We start from the raw sequence: 9,949 nt of genomic DNA, 5'->3' as shown, positions 1-9,949 counted from the left end.
TGGGAAGGGCACCAAGAATGCTACCCAGAGGACATGGGGTCCCCAGCAGTATCTCTCCATCCTCCTCACTCCCACCTGCAAAGTCCTACAGCACTGCCATCCCCAGTGGGGAAGGGGCCAAGGGTGAGAGCCTGTTGGTTACATCATTAGCTGACATCTAATTCATCACAGAATCAGAGAATGGGTTTGGTTGGAAGGGACTTTCAAGGTCACCCAGTCCAAGCTCCATGCAGTCAGCAGGGACATCTGCAACTAGTGGGCATCCTACTTGGGTTACATTTGGACTCCATGATCTTAAAGACCTTTTCCAACCTTAGTGATTCTATGATTCTAGAGCAAGTTGATCAGAGCCACAAACAACCTGACCTGCAGTGGTTCCAGGGATGGGACATCTCCCACCTCTCTGGGCAACCTGGGGCAGGCTCTCACCACCCTCACTGCCAAACATTTCTTCATTCTCTCCAGTCTGAATCTTCCTCTTTCATTCAAACCATCACCCCTTGTCCTGTCACCGCAGGCCCTGCTCAAACCTCTGTCCTCAGCTTTCTGCTCAGCCCTTTGAGCACTGCAAGGCCACCAGAAGGTCTCCCTGCAGCCTTCTCTTCTCCAGGCTGAACAACCCCAACTCTCTCAGCCCCATCCCTGGAACCATTGCAGGTCAGGTTGTCTGGGGCTCTGAGCAACCTGCTCCAGTTGCAGATGTCCCTGCTGAGTGCAGGGGCGTTGGGCTGGATGAGCTTGAAAGCTCCCTTCCAACCCAACCCATTCCATGACTCAATGAAACACACACCCTCAAACATCAGGCAGCTTACCAGGAAGAGCTTTAGGAACATAAACCTCAGCTGTAGGCTGAGGTCCCTTGTCCTGTGCTTCCTGAATGCCTCAGGCTGACAAAGTGTTAATATTTCTCTGGCCCGACCTTCATGTGTGATTATAAACTCCAGCACAGGAGGTTCCACCTCAACATGAGGAGGAACTTCTTCAGTGTGAGGCTCACAGAGCACTGGAACAGGCTGCCCAGAGAGGTTGTGGAGTCTCCTTCTCTGGAGACTTTCCAGCCCCATCTGGATGTGTTCCTGTGTGACCTGTGCTGGATTCTATGGCCCTGCTGTGGCAGGGGGATTGGACTGGATGATCTTTGGAGGTCCCTTCCAACCCCTAACATCCTGTGATGCTGTGATTGTCAGGTTTTGTTCTGTTCTCCAAGGTACAGCCTTGGGGCAAGCATTTGCCCTCTCTGCCTGGATTTTTCACCCCATAAAAGAAGAAAGAAATGCCAAGCCTTGGCCAGTTGTGAAAACACAGAGATATTCACACTCACTTTGCATAGTGCTTACTATTCACAAGACAAATAAATAGATACATTGCCTCGAATTCCATCTTAATGAGCTGGGTTCTCATGGAGGAGCTCTCTGGAGGCTAACAGGATAAAGTTCAAGGCAGGTGGAACCAACCCTTCACAGCAGGAGGCTGTAGGAAACCTTTGGCATGTGAGGGGAAAACGTTGCAGGAGCCCAAATGAACTGAAGAACTTTAATTGCTTCAGCAAGGCAAAATCTCCTAAGCCTAAGGTGCCACAAACACATCTAGATGAATGATTTGAGAGCAGGGAGATGTCTTAATATTGAAGATGTCAGCTGCAGTCATGTGTAAGTAATTATGATGTGCCTTTCATTCACTTTTTGTCAGGGGTACAGACTGATGGCCCTGGAGACTGAAGGCATCAGTCTAGATACTGAAAATCCTTGTTTTTAACAGTGAGCACAAGCTTTGCCTGTCACATGCCCCCAAAGGGGCCAAAAGCAGGACTGATCTATTCAGCTCTGGTGGAATCTTGGCCAGAAGAAAATAGTCCTTCCTCTGGGACTCTATGGAAATAAAGTTAAGATATGGAACATGTATGGTCTTGCACTTGGGTCACAGCAACCCCATGAAGGCTCCAGGCTAGGGGCAGAGTGGCTGGAAACTGCCTGGTGGAACAGGACCCGGGGGTGCTGCTTGGCAGCCAGCTGATGATGAGCCAGCAGTGTGCCCAGGTGGCCAAGAAGGCCACCAGCATCCTGGCCTGGATCAGCAATGGTGTGACAGCAGGAGTAGGGAAGTGATGGTCCCTCTGCACTGGGCACTGGTGAGGCCATGCCTTGAATCCTGGGTTCAGTTTTGGGTTCTTCACTTCAAGAAGGACATTGAGGGGCTGGAGTGGGTGCAGAGAAGGGCAACAAAGCTGGGGAAGGGTCCAGAGAACAGGGCTGGTGAGGAACAGCTGAGGGACCTGGGGGTGTTCAGCCTGGAAAAGAGGCTCAGGGCAGACCTCATTGCTCTCTACAGCTCCCTGAAAGGAGTTTGGAGCCAGGTGGGGGTTGGTCTCTTCTCCCTAGTATCAGGTGATAGAAGGAGAGGAAATGGCATGAAACTGTGCCAGGGGAGGGTTAGGTTGGAGATGAAGAACAATTTCTTTGCTGCAAGAGTGATCAGGCATTGGAACAGGCTGCCCAGGGAGGTGGTGGAGTCCCCATCCCTGGAGGTGTTCAAGAAACCTGTGGCCATGGCACTTTGGGACAGGGTTTAATGGCCATGGTGGTGTTGGGCTCGATGCTGGTTGGACTCAAGGATCTTAGAGGTATTTTCCAAGCTGAATAATTCTCTGGTTCTCTGATTCTCTTTTGCCCAGCTACCCTATTAAAGAAGGCTGGTCAATTGCAAAGCAATTTGTGAACACATTAGGTGAAGGGAACAAAGCCAATTCTCAGGCTCCCAGGCCTGTAAAAATCAATCTATCTCATGGAAAAAAAAAACAAAATAAAGAAAAAAAATTAAATCATTGAACTACATGACACAAAACATTCTTCTACCAGAACCTCAGCAACACTCTTGCCCTGTGCTATTCTCTTCCCCATTTTGGTTATTTGGCCTTATTTTCTCCTCTCCTGATTGATCCCATTCCATGTGTCACAGAATCATAGAATTATGGAATCATGGAAGCATAGAATCATGGAACCACAGACTCATGGAATCACAGAATCATGAAATCATAAACTCATGGAATCATAGAATCATGGAATCATAGACTCATGGAATCATGAATTATAGACTCATGGAATCATAGAATCATGGAATCATAGAATCTCAGACTAATAGAATCATGGAATCATAGAACCATGGACTCACAGAGCCATGGAGTCATAGACTCATGGACTCATAGAATCATGGAATCATAGAATCATAGACTAATAGAATAATGGAATCATAGAATCATGGACTCACAGAATCATGGAATCATAGAATCCTGGAATCAGAGCCTCACAGCCTCATGGAATCATAGACCCATAGAATGGTTTGTGTTGGAAGGGACCATCAACGTTTATCCATCCCAACACCCCTGCAGCCAGCAGGGACATCCTCCACCAGATCAGGTTGCCCAGAGCCCAGGGTCAGCCTTACCTGATTGAATTAGCACCAACCCACATGAAAAATACCTGAAAGGAAGAATTTCCCAACCTGATGAGCAGTCTCTTTGCATGTTAAGCATGATAAGAGTAGGAGAAACAAGAACCTATGAGAAGCACCAGTGAGAGCTATCAAAGGGACTTCAGGGCTCACGTGCCAGAGCTGGGGCTACAGCTGGGCTCAGGCATCTGAGTTTTGCTGATCTTGAGGCTCATTAGTGAAAACACAGCTGTTTTCTCCAGGAAATTGTCAGCCTCTCCATGTCACAGTGGCTTGTGGGGGAGAAGCTGGTTTAATCACCACCTGGAATTAGACAGCAAGCGTTTACATGCTACAATAGGCTCTCCCCTGGGGAAGAGCACAGAGCTTAACTCTGCTGCTGCTGCTGCTGCTGCAACCCAGGTATTTATTGAGTTCTGTTTGTCTGGCAGTGCTGGTGGATCCTGGGCTGCATCAAAAGAAGTGGGACCAGCAGGATGGGGGAGGTGATTCTGCCCCTCTGCTCTGCTCCCCACCTGCAGCACTGTGTCCAGTCCTGCTGTCCCCAGCACGAGAAGGGTATGGAACTGTTGGAGCAGGTCCAGAGGAGGCCACAAAGATGACTTAGAGGTGGAGCACCTCTCCTATGAAGATAGGCTGAGAGAGGTGGGGCAATTCAGCCTGGAGAAGAGAAGGCTCAGGGGAGACCCTAGAAGATGATGCCAAGGTTCTAAGGGGACTACAGGAGAGCTGGAGAGGGACTTTTGACAAAGGCATGGAGGGACAGGCCAAGGGTTAGTGGCCTCAAACTGGGAGAAGCTCCATTTAGATTAAACACTAGGAAGAAATTCTTCCCCAGGAGGGTGGTGAGGCACTGGAACAGGTTGCCCAGAGAAGTTGTGGAGGCTTCAGCCCTGGAAAGTGATCGTGGGTTGACGAGGCCTTCAGCAACCTGGTCACACAGTATCACAGCACATCAGGGGCTGGAAGGGCCCTCCAGAGATCATCAGGTCCAACCCCCCTGCCAGAGCAGCATCACTTAGGGTAGTCTGCACAGGAATGCATTCAGGCCAGTTTTGAAAACCTCCAGAGACAAAGACTCCACCACCTCCCTGGGCAGCCTGTTCCAGTGCCTCACCACCCTCCTGGGGAAGAATTTCTTCCTAATGTTTAACCTAAATGGAGCTTCTTCCAGTTTGAAGCCATTACTCTTTGGTCTAGCAGGAGGTGTCCCTTCCCACGGCAGTGATTTGCAACTAGGTGATCTCTGAGGTCCCTTCCAACCCAACCCATTCTGTGATTCTTCTGTGGCTCTGACACCCCCCCCATGAATGTTTGGTACCCAGAGAGCTGCAGCCCAGGAAGTGGTGTGAACACTGGCCTGGGTTCTGCAGCATCACTGCAGTGCTGGAGACAGCCAAGCATGGCTCTGGGGCGGTGCGAGCGCTGTAACAGGAATGCAAAGTGGTGTGGGAAGGAGGAGAGGGAGCCAAGCAGCTGGCTTCCATTAATCATCAGCTCCCTTGGAGGATGGGAGGATGACTCTGGGGTGGTGGAGCCCAGACCTTATTGGCTGGGGAGAGGGACTGAGGGGAGGTGGGTGGTGTGGGCAGGCTGGGATGGGGTGGTTTGGAATATTGAGGAGCAGTGATGGGAGGATGGGGGGGATAGCTCTGCAAGCAGCATTGAGCCAACAATGAGATAAACACAGTCCTCTGGGGGTTGACTTCAGGATTTGGGGGGGAGGGCTGGCAAGTGTGGTTGTTACAAATACTGCTATTTTGTGGGGTTTCTTAATCCTTCCCTCTTCAAGTTCTCTTCTTTCTGTGCTCTGTAGCTGATTCATCCTGGTTTGCTCTCGCTCGCTAGCAGCGAGATGCTGATGGAGCTGAACTCCTAACAGCTCCAGATGTGGGAAAAATACAGAATTAGAGAATTGTATAGGTTGGAAGGGACCTTTTGAGGTCCTCTACTCCAACTGCCCTGAAGCAGCAGGGTCATCTCCAACTAGACCAGGCTGCTCAGGACCACATCAAGTTTGACCTTGAATGTCTCCAGGGATGGGGCCTCTGCCACCTCTCTGGGGAACCTGTTCCAGTATTTCACCACTTGCATTGTGCAGAACTTCCTCCCAATGTTCAGCCTAAATCTACCCTGCTCTAGCACTTGCCCTTTGTCCTATCACTGCAAGCCCTTGGAAACAGCCCCTCCCCAGCCTTCCCCTTTAGATATTGAAATGCAGCTCTAAGGTGTCCCCAGAGCCTTCTGCCCTCCAGGCTGAACAGCCCCAGCACTCTCAAGCCTGTCCTTGTAGGAGAGGTGCTCCAGTCCTCTGCTCAATCTCAGTCCAACCTGACCTTGAATGCTTGCAGGGATGGAGTTTCTACTGCCTCTCTGGGCAACCTGTCTAAGCTTTCCACCACCCTCATGGTAAAAAAGTTTCTTCCTTATATCTACTCTCAATCTACCTCATTTTAGTGTAAAATACCCCAGCTGCTACCAAACCCAGCATTTCTGATTGTGTTTTCAAGTGTGTTTTTGGAAGCACAGGTGAAAACCTGTCTATGTCAGTCTCTGCTCCCACTTTCTGTCCCTTTTGCATCTAAATGAGAGCCTCCCTCCCCACCCCCCTGCCAGACTCCTGAATGAACATCACTTCTTTATGTAAATATCACCCTGCTTCCCTAAAGACCTGGCTCTACCCTATGTAAATAACATCCCAGCCCCTCCAGGCCTGTCAGTGCTCAGCATTAATGAGCCTGCAGAACTATTGCTTCTCTCTCATTTGGTTTGGCAGGGAGGGAGGATGCTGAAGCCTCTCAATGTGTTATTCAGGAAGTTTGGGATAGGGAAAGCGAGCCTGAGTGAAATGTCAGCCCCCCTGAACTCAGGGGGGGAATCTCACAGAATTAACCAGCTTGGAAAAGAACTCAGAGATCATCAAGTCCAGCCTATCACCCAACATCATCTAATCAACTAAACCACGGCACTGAGTGCCTCATCCAGTCTGATTTTAAGCACTTCCAGGGATGTGCTTGCCGTGCGCGGTGGAGGTGACTCCACCACCTCCCTGGGCAGCACATTCCAAGGGCCAATTTCTCTTTCTGTGGAGAATTTCTTCCTATCATCCAGCCTGAACCTCCCCTGGCACAGCTTGAGACTGTGTCCTCTTGTTCTGCTGCTGGTTGCCTGGGAGAAGAGCCCAACCCCCACCTGGCTACAACCTCCCTTCAGGTAGTTGTAGAGAGCAATGAGGTCTCCCCTGAGCCTCCTCTTCTCCAGGCTGAACACCCCCAGCTCCCTCAGCCTCTCCTCATAGGGTTTGTGCTCCAGACCCCTCCCCAGCTTTGTTGCCCTTCTCTGGACATGTTCCAGAATCTCAACCTCTTTCTTGAACTGAGGAGCCCAGACATGGACACAGGACTCAAGGTGTGGCCTAACCAGTGCTGAGCACAGGGCAGGATGACTTCCCTGCTCCTGCTGGCCACACAATTCCTGATCCAGGCCAGGATGCCATTGGCCTTCTTGGCCACCTGGGCACACTACTGGCTCCTGTTCAGCCCACTGTCAACCAGAAGCATTCCTACAGCTTAGAATCACATAATAGTTTGGGTAGGAAGGGACCTACAAGATCATCCAGTTCCAACCCCCCTGCCATGGACAGGGACACCTTCCACCAGACCAGGTTGCTCAGGGTGTTAACCACCTCCAGGGAGGGAACATCCACCACCTCCAGGGAGGGAACATCCACCACCTCCCTGGGCAACCTGTTCCAGTGTCTCACCACCCTCACTGGAAGGGATTTCTTCCTAATCTCCAGTCTAAATCTCCCTTTCTCCAGCTCAAAGCCATTGCCACCATGTTTACTGTGTGCACTAAACCCTTCCAGTAGTGAAACACTGTCTGCACCAGAGCTATCTGCTAATAAACAGAAGCACCCAGATGGTGGAAAACTGGAACAGGTTGCCCAGGGAGGTGGTTGAGGCCCCTTCCCTGGGGATATTCAAGGTGAGGCTCGACGAGGCCCTGGGCAGCCTGATCTAGTTGGGGATGTCCCTGCTGGCTGTGGGGAGGTCAGACTGGGTGACCTTTGGAGGTCCCTTCTGGCCTGGACCATTCTATGATGGTCAAAACGGTGACTTTCTACAAAGTAAGTCCCCACACACAGGTCAGACAGGACACATCTGCTCTCTACTCTGCATTGGTGAGGCCACAGCTGGAGTACTGTGTCCAGCTCTGGGCTTCCCAGATCAAGGACAAGGGGCTGGCTGGAGAGGGACACAGCAAAGGGCTACGAAGATGCTGAGGGGACTGAAACACCTCTGTGATGAGGGAAGGCTGAGAGAATTGGGGGTTAAAAGTCTGGAAGAAAGCAGACTGAGGAAGGATCTCATCAATGCTGATCAATATTTAAATGGTGGGTGGCAGGAGGATGGGGCCAGGCTTTTTTCAGTGGTGCCCAGTGACAGGACAAGGGGTAAGGGGCACAAAATTGAACATAAGAAGTTGCATCTAAACATGAGGAGGAGCTTCTTGAATTTAAGGGTGACAGAACCCTGGAGCAAGGATGCCCAGAGAGGTGGCAGAGTGTCCATCTGTGGAGACATCCAAAACTGTCCTGGACATGGTCCTGTGTAACTCTCTTGAAGTCACCCTGACTTGGCAGGGAGGTTGGACTCAGTGATCTCCAGAGGTCCCTGCCAGCATCCTGGGGATTCTGTGTGGTTTGCAGCATCAAGGAGAGATGTTGGGTTTGTTATAATGGTAGGGGAAAATTGTCACAATTCATAAAATGGAAGTGATGATTTTTTAATGTTTGATTTGGTTTGGGTTGGGTTTTTCTTAATGTGTCTTAACTGAAAATCCAAGCCATGGTGGTTACCAGCACTGCCCACTGACTGCAGTCCCAGCCATGCCAAGAGGATATGGGATGGGTCATCCTTATGTGCAGACAGCATTAAATTCCTCAGTGCAGTGGTGGCCTCACGCTGGTGGTGTCTCTCCTCCAAAGCCTCTGTACTTAGAATCACAGAGTGGTTTAGGCTGGCAAATACCTTTAAGATCATCAGGTCCAACCGTTACCCCAGCACTGCCAGGTCACCACTAAACCACGACCCTCAGCACCACATCTCCACAGCTTTTCCATCCCTCCAGGGATGGGGACTCCACTGCTGCCCTGGGCAGCCTCTTACAGGCCTTGGCAACTCTTTTGGGGAAGAAATTGCTCCTAATGCCCAACCTAAACCTCCCCTGATGCAGCTTCAGGCTGTTTCCTCTTGTCCTTTCATTTGCTGCTTGGGAGAAGAGACCAACCCCCACCTGGCTGCAGCCTCCTTTCAGGGAGCTGGACAACAATGAGGTCTCCCTCAGCTTCCTTTTCTGCAGGCCAAACACCCTCAGTTCCCTCAGCTGCTCCTCACCAGCCCTGTTCTCCAGACTCTTCTCCAGCTTTGTTGCCTTTCTCTGGACCCAGTTCAGCACCAAGATGTCTTTCGTTTGCCATCTCACTTGGGGAGACCTGGAGGGGACCACGCAGTGGTACCAGGGTGGTGACTCCCACAGCTCAGGTGCACACCGAGGGGATCTGCCCTGCCTGGTGCTCTTCTGGTTCAGAGCTCTGTGGACTGAAAGAATGGTTTTGAACAAGTGATGAAGAAGTGCTCAGGGTTCTGGTCATCTTGGCCACCCATAACGAAAGTGTGAAATCAGTAAGGGCTTAGTTTCCTTACCTGTTTTGATAGAGCCTTGGAAGAAAGTGATGAAAGTGGAAGAGACCACTCTCAACATTCACAGATTGCACTGGGTTGGAAGGGACCCCCAACAGTCATCTTGCAGTCAGCAGGGACACCTCCCAACTAGATCAGGCTGCCCAGGGCCACATCAAGTCTGATCTTGAAAGTCCCCAGGGATGGGACCTCAACCACATCTCTGGGCAACCTGTTCCAGCATTTCACCGCTCACATCTGCTCCAGGCAAACGTGACCTGAGCTCCACTTTCATCAGCTAAGGGACAGAGCAGGACCTGCTCCTGGCAGCCCTCTGCCCGGTGCATCCCGGCAGGACCCCAGCAGCCTTTGGCATTCCAGCTCCAAAGCATCTGGCTCCCTCTTGTGCTCCCCGTGTTTATGGCAGGAGAAGTCAGATGGGACAGTCTGGCTGCTGGAAACTACTGGGAAAGGTGGTCCCTGCTCATCCCCTCGAGGCCAGCCCGGGAAGCAGATGACATCAGTAGCTGTCAATGAAAACCTGACCCGATATGGACCATCTCCAGATTGTGGTACCTGTCAGCTTGCCAGGAAACATAAGAGAAATCAGCTGGTGCTCTGCATGCTTGCACAAAGCAGTCTGAATGTGTTGGTACCATAGAATCATAGAATTGTCAGGGTTGGAAGGGACCTCAAGGACCTCTCTACAAAAACCTGAAAGGAGGCTGGAACCAGATGGGGGTTGGTCTCTTCTCCCTAGTATCAGGTAATAGAATGAGAGGAAATGGCCTGAAATTGTACCAGGAGAGGTTTAGGTT

The sequence above is a fragment of the Indicator indicator genome, chromosome 5 (assembly GCF_027791375.1).
Source record: "Indicator indicator isolate 239-I01 chromosome 5, UM_Iind_1.1, whole genome shotgun sequence".
NCBI classification, from domain to species: domain Eukaryota; kingdom Metazoa; phylum Chordata; class Aves; order Piciformes; family Indicatoridae; genus Indicator; species Indicator indicator.
The sequence above is the reverse complement of the archived record's forward strand: the minus strand, read 5'-3'. Positions refer to the sequence as shown.